At 39.6% G+C, this 13,209-nt stretch overlaps 1 protein-coding gene across 5 annotated transcripts in view; it reads left to right on the forward strand.

Annotated features, from left to right (window-relative positions):
- Window positions 1–13,209, forward strand: part of sulf2b (sulfatase 2b) — a 146,120-nt gene that overhangs the window by 15,200 nt on the left and 117,711 nt on the right. For 2 of the 5 annotated variants that reach the window (XM_057320241.1, XM_057320244.1), the window contains exons 2-3: window positions 227–319; window positions 9,714–9,787. The exons of 1 other annotated variant lie outside the window; for it this stretch is intronic. The gene's annotated coding sequence lies outside the window, so the exon portion shown is untranslated. The remainder of the gene's footprint in view (window positions 1–226; window positions 320–9,713; window positions 9,788–13,209) is intronic. 2 more of the 5 variants (XM_057320240.1, XM_057320242.1) reach the window with 1 other exon arrangement.

The raw sequence follows: 13,209 nt of genomic DNA on the forward strand, positions 1-13,209 counted from the left end.
TCTCTCTCTCTCTCTCTCTCTCTCTCTCTCTCTCTCTCTCTCTCTCTCTCTCTCTCTCTCTCTCTCTCTCTCTCTCTCTCTCTCTCTCTCTCTCTCGCTGATCTGTCTTTGTTTTTCTATAGTCTTATGCTAATCTGTAATAGTTTTTATCCATATGTGACTGATTGCCTGATTTCGTGTGTGTGTCTGTGTGTGTGTGCATATGTGTGTGGTTGGGCACATGAAGGTCATTGAGCTGATTGCTCTGGTGGGATTTCTTCAGCGTGGCCTGTGCTGTTGATCCTCATCTGTTTTCCCCTCTCTTCTCATCTGTTCAGGGGTAAGTGTCGATAGGACCATGGCTGCTTTTTAAATAAGATCTGGCAGTTGTGTTACATGTCCCTGAGATTGGATTTTGCCAAACTAATTTCCAATCTCTCCCTCTTTCTCCCTCTCACGATCTTTCACTCACTCGATTCGTCTTTCACTTCTCTCATATCACTTTGGTTTACGGCTATGGTGCATTGATCAATGAATCTCAATTTGAGATAAAGGATGATTTGTTTAAGTTTACACAGGATGGAATGGAGAAGCGGAGAGAGGCGAGATAATCGTGGTGCGGCCTATAGTGGCATTCATTTAAGCAGCTCTACTGGACTGCAGGGTTTAATTGGGTGCTTCAAAGGGCCCAGGAATCAATCTGAGAAAATGGATGAAGAGAGGATGGGAAATAGAAACAGTGAAGGAATAGCAGATGGAATTAAAAGTGGGCCGCCTGAAGGTTGCAACTCTTGAATTGAATTCAGAACTTAAGGGGGGAGGGACAGCCGGACATTCGGTAAAACCAAATGTCTGGTTAAAGCCCTATCAGGCTTCTATTCTTAGAGAGGACACTAGCCTCAAAAGCATTTGAATGCTTAAGCCGTATTTAAAAATGTATGAATGTTATTGCATTTGATACAGAATATCATAACAGGCATTTATTGTAAGAGAAATATTTAGCACAAATTAGTTTCTCAATGAAAAGTTATAAATATGCAGTTAAAAATTAAATTAAAGGGATAGTTTACCCAAAAATGAAAATACTTCATAATTGATTTACCCTCTTGTCATTTCAAACATGTATGACTTTCTTTCTTCTGCAGAACACAAAAGAAGATATTTTGAAAAATGTTGGTAACCAAACAACATTAGCCCCGAATGTATGGACACAAAACCCCTGAGCCATTCTCAAAATATCTTCTTTTGTGTTTCACAGTAGAAATAGTCAAATACAGGTTTTGAATGACATGTGGTTGCATACATGACAGAATTTTTATTTTGGGGTGAACTGCACTCGTAGCAAACATACGAAAGCACACACACTTACAACAGTATGATTACAGGCAGGGGCTCTGGTGTGGTTCACCATTTCTTTTTTAAACTGCCCCATGGCTCAGCGGTTATCAGCTTGTCTTACCGGACTCAGTAAGTGTCTAAATTATTAATGTTAGTCTGGAGGCATGGCCGCACCACGGCAAACCACAGAGGCCGGACATGTATATCGTCCAGACGAAGAAACGATATTAAAATTGTTACCCTTTATCTTATCTATAATAATAAATAAATCTATAAATAAATTATAATAAAGCTAAGTTAAGCTTGAGCTGTTCCTTCGTGGTTAGAGATCCAGACACAAAACTAATGGCTTGCTTCCTCCTTATCATTTTACATTCTCATCCCTTAAAGCTGAAATCTATAATTTTGTCTGTTAAAAATAGACAAAATCAGTTATTGAGCAAGCACAAAACAATCTGTTTTCAAAACTATCTCCTTACCATGATTCACAAGCTTATGATAATGATTAATAAATTGAGCTGTCAGGTATGACTTTGCAGAAAATGTCAGTTTGACTTAAAAAAACACGTAAAAATATGTACATAAAATAACCTGCAATTTCATGTTTTAAACTGAGATGGCGATGTAGAGCGAAAAGTTACGGATTAAAGCTTTAACTGTGTCTGACATTACATTTCCCACTTAAAAAATACAAAATAATAAACATGTTAGCTGCATGTAATCCACTTGACCTTCACTAATTATTCTTTTGACAAAATTACCTTAAAGGGATACTTCACCCAAAAATGAAAATTCTGTCATCATTTACTCACCTTCGAGTTGTTCCAAATGTGTATACATTTCTTTGTTCTGGTGAACACAGAGAAAGATATTTGGAATAACGCTTATAACCAGACAGATTTTGCCCCCATTGATTACCATAGTAGGAAAATTACTTTACCTTTTTTTCGTTCTGTTGAACACAAAAGAAGACATTTGGAAGAATGTAGGACAGCAAACCGTTCTGGGGCACTTTTTCCTACTTTTTTTCCCTACTATGGTAGTCAATGGGTGTTGAGATCTGTTTGGTTATAAGCACTGTTTCTAAATATCTTTGTCTGTGTTCATCAGAACAAAGAAATTTATACACATTTGGAACAACTCGAAGGTGACTAAATGATGACAGAATTTTCATTTTTGGGTGAAGTATCCCTTTAACCTTAAATACTACAGGCTCATTTAAAATACTCTGGCAGCTCAGGTTGGTCCCACACGGCTTGTGTGATTTTAATCGCTTTCCTCCTCCTCTCTCTGAACAAGCGAGGCAGTATTTTTAAGTGTTGTATTCATTTCTGGCTTGTTTGGGAAGTGGCGCGGCAGCTGGAATTAATTGCTTTTTCGGTGTAGTACTGTGAAGCAAGAACAAGCTGCGCTGTGATTAAAAGTGCTTCACATGGAATATGAATACGTGCATAAATCATGCAGAGTGGTGGGGCGCGTAATAGTAGTAACGGGATACAGTAGCAAAATGTGTGCTGTTGATATGTAATGTATCCATTGTCCCTTAGATAAATTTGCCAGTTGTACTAAAATGTGTTACTGTTATATGTTGTAATGATTTATAATAAATTTAGAATTTTACAAAACTGTTTATTTAATTTTGAATGATAGTCTGATATCAAGCACTAATACAAAGGATGGTACAACTCTTTAATAGTATTTTGGCAAAATCTTTTTTTTTTTGCCAGATTTATTGTTTAATTACAAATATAATGGTTAAACTATGGTGAGATTAACTTTAATAAACATACTGAATTAAACATACTAATTTCTAAAAATTACACTAAATATGACATCTAATAGGAGGTCCAAACACCCAGCTAAAACATTTTGCTATTATTCCCATTATGCTATGAAAACGTTGTTTCTGAATGTTTTGAAACGTTCCTCTAACAATTTAAGAATGATGTTTTATACCAACAGTTTTGTAACGTTTTTGTAACATTTTTATAATGTTTTAATAATGTTTAGCAATCACAGTGTTGATAAAATGGTCTTAACATTACTGCAGTAACATTTTTTAATAACTTTAACTTTCAGAGAAACTTGCCTGTTACACCGCAAGTACCAGAGTTCACCGTGTATCTGTGTTTTACATAAACCAAAGTCTGAATTCTTAATAACAGAAAAGATTTTTCTTATGTTATCATATCACATTTCGGTTAAATGTGATTTCCCTCAGACACGGTGATGTGGACCCAGGCCGCAAAAATAGATAGAGGGATCAAGAAGCAGACGAAAGCAATCATGACACATTGAAAAGGGTGACAGACATTCAGAGAGGGAGAGATGAAAGCCAGCCCTGTATCAGTTTTCTCTCACCTATCCATCACCTTGGAGACCGCAGGTCTGTGGTTTAGCCTGTTTGCTGTCACTGAAGCTGTAGTGAGGAAAGCAGCCATTTTACATCATTGATTTACATTAGTCAGGAAAGAAAGCTTAAGAATGACTGAAAAGAATGACTCAGTCATTCCCACACACGCACAGACACACACTCCCTTGTGTGCCAGCCTTTTAATATTGCATTGGGTATTTGGTGTCTGCTTTCTACTTGATGGGGTTTAATTTAATCTGTGGTTGTATATTTCTCCCTGTGTGGGGTCTTTTCAACACACTGACAATTACAGAGCAAAAGAGAGAGAGCAGATGAAGAGCTATCGTAACAGAGGAATGAGAAGAAATAAAAGATGACATAAGTGAGGGGTTTAGAGGACAGGGGGAGAGGGTGATTGGGTTGCAGACACACAGAGAGAGAGAGAGAGAGAGAGGATCAGGGTAGTCTCATAGCTGGAGGCAGGAAGTTGAATGACAGCTGAAAGTGAGCTTCCTGTCAATGTCACCTTAATGTGCTTCATTGCTGCAGAGAAAGTAACCTCTTATAAAGACACTCACTGATTTCCTATCAATTCTTTGTAACAATATCTTATTTATATAAACAATTAGGAATTACTTAGTTATACCATAGTCCGTTTGAATACTCGATTCTGATTGGCTGGAAGGTGTGCATTAAAAGCGTTTAATGCACAGGTAGTTCCAGTCAGTTTGATCAATGTTTGAAATTACTGACAAAAATAACTGTCATTTTCACCTGTCTGATCAAAAATACACTGTAAACATCAATGATAGCTTTAACTTGGCAAATGACTGTGGTATAAACTGGATAATCCACAGCTGGCCGTGCATTAAAGGGTTTCAATGCACTTCGGAGGCAACTGCTTCGCGTTGGGTGGTTCTTGGCCTCCACGTTGTGCATTAAAACCCTTTAATGCACTGCTAGCTGTGGATTATCCCTTACATATAGTTCACCCAAAAATAAAATGTAATCATACGAGCACACAAAAAATAATGTTTTGAGAAATGTTGTTTTGAATCAGTGAAAGTCAGTGGGGTCCAATGCTGTTTGGTTATCAACGTTCTTCAAAATATCTTCTTTTGTGTTCTGCAGAAGAGAGAAAGTCATACAGGTTTGAAATGACATGAGGGTGAATAAATGATGAAATTAGGAATTTTCATTTTTGGTTGAACTATTCCTGTAAGTTTGCCAGTTTTGTTGTATTGTAAGACGTCATTTGTAAAAGTCAGAGTTAGATGTTTTTATAAACCCGTATTCCCAAGTATCCACACTGTTTGTCTTATTCTGGCCACACGATCATGTCAGAGCCTCCCCAATCCCAAATCCTCACTCTTGATTGGGCTGTCTCTGACATTGGCAATAGTGGATTGCAGAGCATGTGAGCGGAGCTAGCGGTGAGAATTTCCGCTCCCCGCTCACGTGGGTGTTCGCACCCCCCGCTCCACCGCTCAAAGTCGCACCAGACCGCTCCGCTCAATTCCGCTCCCCGCTCAGCTACAATTTCATCCCGCTCCTGTGAAATTGCTCCACGCTCGCTCAAATTAAAAATTCCTCTGCATGCCTAACACCTGCCGTTTTCAGCCGAAGCCTTACCCCTCGTTTACACCGCACGCATCTGCGGCACGTTACGGCTCCGACGCTGCTACCGGAACTGATCGCGGTCATTCTAGTCTATGCTTCAGCTGCGATCGGTGCCTCGATCCTCTTCAGGGGAAGCTGGAATTCAAAATACGTGTTCAGCGCTTCACGTGAACCTAAGTGCATCACGCATCATGTCCAAATACGTGCCTGCTGCAGATGCGTTGAAAGGGTTTATGATAAAAGAGACGCTCACGTTCAGAAGACACTGCATTCAGTGTTGTAGTCGAGACCAGCTCATTCGAGTCCGAGTCAAGTCCGAGTCCAGAGTAGGTCGAGTTCGAGTCAAGACCGAGTCCAGAGTAGGTCGAGTTCGAGTCAAGACCGAGTCCAGAGTAGGTTGAGTTCGAGTCAAGACCGAGTCCAGAGAGGGTCGAGTCCGAGTCAAGTCCGAGTCCTAGGACAAGAGATCTGAGACGAGACCTATAGAAATCTTCAAGAATATGTTAAATGTTTGGTGGAAACAATAAAACTGTTTGTGTCCTGTTGTGTTACACGAGGTTAGCATAACATCAATCAGCTAGCTCATAGAGTGCTCAGTGCATTAAATATACCATGGCATGTACACTGTGTTTTATTTACTTAGACTGATATTAGTTTAAAAATATTATTAGCTGAGGTAAAAAAGGCCACATAGTAAGTGTTGTAAAGGTAATTTTATTACAATTATGACTTCCCCCTGACCAAAGATATGTCCAAAAGACGTCTTTTCTGCATCTTTCGATGTTGAAAAAGACGTCCCTTTATTGGCCCATTATTACGTTTTCTGAACTTCTGATATTGACGTACAGGGGACCTTGGTACAATGTAAAAACTGGTTCAAATCTAGAGTTTATCAGACTACTTTCAGTTTTCACATGGAAATAAATGAAATGAGCCTCTGTGAAATGAGTTTTGTACCCACAATAATAACCATTATTGTGATCAGTGTTTGCTTTAGTTGGGCTCTTGATCCTTGACTTTTGTTAAATTAACTTGTTCAGGTCATGTAATAGTGTTATAAAAACACTTGTGCACTGTGACACGCTTTTACAAAAGTTGGGGTTGTTCTCATGGAAATTTTCAGGCTGTAATAAAATGTATTAGTTTTAAACATTATTGATCAATTGATGACTGGTCTGAGTGCTCTGGCTAGTCAATGCACAAGTATTGAGAGAAAATAAACAAACATATTTCACTGACATCAACCCTCATCATACAACCCTCAACAATGATGACAATCATCAAAATAATTCAGATAAACAGATCACCCAGCATGCATTGCAGCATGAAGCTTTCTTTTGTTGATTGTCACCATTGTTGAGTTTCATATGCAGATTCTTGATGTCGTTGTGTGTTAAAGTGGTTTAACAGATTGCGAATATGTTAATTCCTAAAAAATCACAGTATATCAAACTACAGATCCTCAGAGCTGACACATTAATAAAACAAACCCAATTATTAACAGTGATCTAAACAATTTCAAAATGCATGCATTACCATTCAGAAGTAATCATCTCTTTGCTACAACTAATTTATTTTAACACAGTTATGGCTGAAGGAAACCTAATTTAACATTAAAATAGAAGAGCCAAGAGCTCAACTAAAGCTAAAAAAGATCACAATAATGGTGATTTTTGCAGGTACAAAAGTGATACTGATTCATTGCAATGAACATTGACAAATCATCCATTTTTAACCTTGATTCAATGGTTGCTTGCTATCTTACTGCACTCAAATCATTCAACTCAGTTTATTTCAAAGAGTCTCACTTAATTTATTTCCATGTGTAAACTCAAAATTTCAACCAGTTTTTACTTTGTACAGACTGGACATCAATATTAGACAATCAGGAGACGCCATGAAAAGCTATAGAAACAACTTTCATTTTTGGCCCATAAAGGGATGTCTTTTCAATGTATTTAATATTTTTGATGGGACTCGAGTGGACTTGGGCATAAGTCCAATTCCGAACATGTTCGAGTACGAGTCGAGACCGAGTCAAAATGCACACAAGTCCATGACAAGACCAAGACCATTAAAATAGGGTCTCAAGACCGAGTCCGAGTCTCGAGACTTCAACACTGACTGTATTAACACTTAACTCTGATTACACATGAGACTAAGCAAGTATCTAGCAAACGCGAGCGTCTCTTTTATTAAAAACCCTTTCAACGCGTCTGCAGCAGGCACGTATTTTGACATGACGCGACACACACATGACGGGCTAAATACATGTTTTCCCGAGCTTCGCATTACTGCTTCCCCTGAAGAGGAGTCACGGATCACCACTGCTATGCTTGTGTTTACACCAGACATCTCTCCTTCACAACGAACGATTTTTGAAGTGTAGGCTGACAGTTTTGTTAATTGTTGAAGGCACAGGTGAATTCTGGGTGGATTTGTGCATGCCCTAGACTCGTGGTGTGAGCGGTATCGGAGCGGAACCGGAGCGAGACAGAGCGATCGCTCCGGCCTTTGGATAAAAACCCACTCCGCGCTCCGACTGTATTTTGCGCGCTCCGCTCCCCGCCCGCTCCCTGCTCTGCTCCGCTCACATGCTCTGGCGGATTGTAATGTTAAAAATCGCTTGAAAGGGTTCTTATGTCATGTGGTCTCCCATTGATTTAAAATCGGTTGAAAATCGTCTAGTGTGTGGACAGTTTTATGTACATGAGTGATCACATCTCAAATCATACAGTGTTTATGAAGAAGCAGTGTGCTATAGACGCTTTCAAAGTGACAACATAAACAAACGTTACTTGGCATGCGCTCGTTCGTGGGCTGCACTTACCTTCCGGTCCACATTCACAAACAATAGAGCGCCTGTAGATTATTTCTGATAACAAGCAAAAGAAACCAAGAAGAACCGTTACTTGGCTAAACTTGTCTCTCCAATATTTTGAATTTAGACTGCGATACCAAGCTCAACCGCTAGATGTAAATGTACCATATTCAAAATTCAACAAATCGTTTACTTAATACAATCATTAAAATAATAATACAAATTAATATGAAAATAAATTAAATAAAATACAAATAGTTTTATTATTAGACACTAGCCAAACTCAGATCGGAAGTCCCGGCGCACACAACCGATTAAATGGCCTATTGCTTTTATGAGTGTTCTAACCTGTGATTTTTACCCTAAAAATTTCAATAAATCTCATAGACTTACATTAAAGGAAGGACCTGAGCTGTCTAGGGACAAGCATATATAATTGGAGACACTCCTCCGACTTGGGCCAGTAAGCAAACCCCTAGCAATCACCCACGGTGCTCTAGCAACCTCAGAAATGTGCTAACAACTCAGCAATTGCACAGCAGCACCCCAGTATTCTCTTTAGAAATTGTAAAAGTCTAGTTAGATACAATAGAGAGTGACAAACTCAAGAGACGAGAGGAGAGAGAGATCAGCACAACTCAATTGCCAGCCTTCTGAATAAATGATAAGCTTGCATTTGCGTAACTTCTTTACTGCTACCTTCCTATTGTTGAAAAGAGCACCGTTTCAACCCCACTTTTGTCTTGGGTGGCCAACTAATTACTTTTCCTCTACTTCTTCAGTCTTACACATACACACCTCCCACCCTAAAGATCACCATGAATATGCATGAGCCCCCTCAGATTAATCCTCAGGATTGACATCTTGACATCTTAATCAGAGTGATTGATGGAGCGCCGATCCTTTTCGATCGGATATCTCTTCTCCTCCTCGTCCCGCCCCCCTTTTCTCCTCATACATTCCTATGGCTGTTCCCACACTGTCATTAGCCATCAAGCTTAATAACTTACCCTCCCTCACTAAGGTGCCTGTAAGCCCTCCACTTGATCGCCGAGTCTAGTTTCTGCCCAGCTCATCTGAATAAACCCGTCTCGCTCTGTTTTGCGCAAGTGTGCGTGCCGTGGTCTTCTCTAAGCCCCTTGCTCTGGTAATTGGGCCCTGCTTTCTCTCATCGCCCCCCGAACGCTGTAGGATCTGGCAATGAGGTGGGGAAAATAGAGGCCAGAAAGTCATTCTGCGTGTCCAAATGCACTGCACAAATCTATGACATCAGTATTCCGGTCAGACTGCCGTTCAGACACAGAGAATAGGAGGGGATGGCAAGAGAGAGAGAAAAAGCGAGAAAGATGTGCACAAAAGTCTTTTGACTGGGAATAAAATGTGGCCTATAGCTTGTTTTTTGTTAACATGTCTTTGGGGACGAATTACTTTTTAGCTATGAATAGAGAAATTAATTGTTGCCATTTAGCGACAGAAAAAAATTTACTTGGAAAAATGCGAGAGAAATGACTGACACAAGACGAATGAAATGCACATTTGAATTGGTTTTAAACGGTTTTGGATGAAAGATGTGACTTTTGTCCCTGTTTAATTGTTTTGCAGAACAAGGCGGAACATTAAATCATAAATAACTTGACTGACTGAGTCTGGGGGTGGGAGACCGAACGAACTGGCAGGTGAGTGATCTTCGGGCACATTGAGTCCGAAATTTCCGTACGTAAAAAAAAAATACGACCTCATGTTGTGTCAATCACATTTACACACTGTCTCCGATATTTTCGTCCGTTGATAAGAGAGTACGAACGAAGACTGCAGAGTGGTGGGAATCGGCCGATACTCAAATCACAAAATTAAGAATTAGAAATTTAGAAAAGAAGGAGAGTGAAAATAGGACAGAGGGTCATGGCACTGTGGGGCGCTCTGCTACACACACACACAAACATTTGGGGTGAACTTTTGTATGCCAGTTCAACTCTCACTGAAAACTCACAAATGCTTCATTATTTCAGCCTCGTAGACAAAAACAATATCTTGACAAAGAATGACACACATGGATGTGAATGGAACACAGACAATCACACATGCCAAAATGTTGACTTGTCTACTAAATGTCAATTATCTAAATGATATATATTTCTTAAAGGGTTGTTCCAAACCTGTATACATTTGTTTGTTCTGATGAACACAGAAAGATATTTGGAAGAATGCTTGTAACCAAACAGTTCACACCATTTTAACAGGCCACCAGTTCACACCATTTTATTTTTGGGTGAACTGTCCCTTTAAAGACTAAAGCATTTTTTGTTTTGGTTAATAATGCCTTGAGAAAAATGCAATGCTGAGGCAAATGAGACTTTTTTGATAGTCCCTATTTGGCAGCAAGTGAAAATATGCATTTTGTCTTATAATTTTAATTTGATTGTAATTGGATGAAATGTTTTAGTTGTTATCCACTGTCTAAACTGTATCTATTGCAGGCCGAATGCTTGCAACTTAGTTTTCTGTCTTTGCATGACCTGGAGGTTGGTGAACTTTCACCTACGGTCGAAGCCTTTCTGCGCTCGGTCAGATCAATTCTGTTTATTCGTCCCACACATACCACACTCTACCTCCTACACCCACCCAAAGAAAAGATGAGAACGTATTCCCCAAAGACTCTTCAGATAAAGATCTCTCTCTCTTTCTGTCTCATACACACCCACACACTCACATAACATGCATATGGTTTCAATCTTTCCAGCTGTTCCACAGTTGCAGTCAAGAGAGGCCAAACCTTGAACAGTACATTGTGTGTGTGTGATGTCTCAGAATATGAAGAGGAGTAAAAAAGACATCTGAGGTTAGAGGAGCATAGGACAGAGAGAATGGGTGAGAAAAAGACATGGTCTGTTTTGTCTCTCAAGGTTTCTTTCTGTTTCGGTCTCACTTTCTCCTTCGCACACACACACTTACGCTCTCTCGGGATGAGATATGCTCCAGAAAGCAGGCATACTGATTTCCCAGCAGGCTTTGCTAATGGAACATCAGGTTCAATCTGCCCATCACTCTGTTTTGTTTCGTTTTGTTTTCCACCGTCTCTGTGAGGTAACCCTTCTAAGACCCAGTTCTGTGCTGGCTTGCTGGGTTATATAGTATAGTTCAGCTTTATAATAACCCAATTCTGTTTGCAGCCACAAAAGCAGTTTGGGTCAAACGTTTATGAGACGTCTTCAATTGGTCTAGTAAAAGAAAAGCAAAAACTACATTCAAAACTTAATATAACTTAAGTGTGTCGAAAATACATTTTTACAGAAGCGGTGTAGACAACCGGTTGATGGTTTGTTTTGTGCATGATCCGAGTTTTGGTTGGCCTGTAAATGTGAGAGGTAGTGTTGTAGTACTCGAGAGCGATCGTCTCGGTCTTGACTGTCTATTGTATTGAATGAATGAATGAATGAATGAGGCATTTATATAGCGCTTTTCTGTGCATTGCTGTACACCCAAAGCATTTACAATCATATGAGTGGGGTCTCTCCTCAACCACCACCAGTGTGCAGCATCCACCTGGATGATGCGACGGCAGCCACAGTACAACGGTGCCAGTGCGCTCTCCACACACCAGCTATAGGTGGAGAGGAGAGAGAAAGAGAGAAAGAGCCAATTCAGCGGGTGGGGATTATTAGGAGGCCATGATTGACAAGGGCCAGTGGAGGGGATCTGGCCAGGACACCGGGGTTACACCCCTACTCTTTACGAGAAGTGCCATGGGATCTTTAATGACCACAGGGAGTCAGGACCTCAGTTTAACGGCTCATCCGAAGGATGGATTGTCTTGGTCTCAGACTTAGTGGTCTAGGGATTTTATTTCAAGACCGCTGAAGAGCACAACTGTGTTACACTATAAGTTGCTGGTGCATTGTCTGAGTTATGTGTTAACATCGTTCATGTAATTATGTAGGTGTAAAACTTCTGGCTTTAAAAGCGTTCATTGACTTGTTGCTTATTTGATTTCTTTTGTTACTGTTGTGCCGGTAATATTTAACATGAAAAATGAATATCACATGAACGTCCTTAAAGGGTCAGTTCACCCAAAAATGAAAATTCTGTCATCAATTACTCACCTTTGAGTTGTTCCAAATGTGTATAAATTTCTTTGTTTTGATGAACACAGAGAAAGATATTTGGAAGAATGCTTGTAACCAAAACAGATCAACACCCATTGACTACCATAGTAGGAAAAAATACAATGGTAGTCAAAAGTTCCCCAGAACTGTTTGCTGTCCTACATTTTTCAAAATGTCTTCTTTTGTGTTCAAAAAAAGATAAAGTAATTTTTCCTATTATGGGATTCAATGGGGGGCAAAATCTGTCTGGTTATAAGCATTCTTCCAAATATCTTTCTATCAGAACAAAGAAATGTATTGGCCTACAGATTTGGAATAACTCGAAGGTGAGTAAATGATGACAAAATGTTCCTTTTTGGGTGAAGTATCCCTTTAAACTTGCTACTAGACATATGGACATGTTCATATTGGATATTAATAGCTGCTTGTGTACTTTCTCTACAAACACTTTCCTCTCAAATCACAAATACAGCAACTTCCTTTTCTCACATAAAAAAAGTTATGAGGACAGTCTTTTACTTCATCTGTAAATCCGCCCCCACAGCAGCTGTACTGAGTGTCTTTAATGTCTGTAAAGTGTCCGTGGGTGTAAGTTTGAGCTGTCAATCAAGCTCCACAGAGATGTGATTGGCAGGTGGACTCTGGTTTTCTAATAAGGTCATTCTTCGCTATAATTGGGCACATGCACGGTGGGTCTGGCCTTCAACAAAAATAATGTATGTGTAATCGGTAATATCCCAACAGAAAGGCAGAGCTAATCCATCATTCTATTTCTAAAGGTTATTTTGGGAGAAAACTTCATTAGAAATAGGACCGCTTTGAGTTTGTGCTCCTGTGTGTCAGCAAAAGTGGTGGTGGAGGCAAGATGTGGGATGAACGTGCGAGTGTTCGAGAACAACTTTAGACTTTGTTTGCTTTAATAAAGACATTTATGATTTTTAATTTCTAAAAACTGCCACATTGTATATGTGTGTGTGTGTATGAGTGGAGGACCA

Source organism: Triplophysa rosa, linkage group LG21 (assembly GCF_024868665.1).
Source record: "Triplophysa rosa linkage group LG21, Trosa_1v2, whole genome shotgun sequence".
Taxonomy (NCBI): Eukaryota; Metazoa; Chordata; class Actinopteri; order Cypriniformes; family Nemacheilidae; genus Triplophysa; species Triplophysa rosa.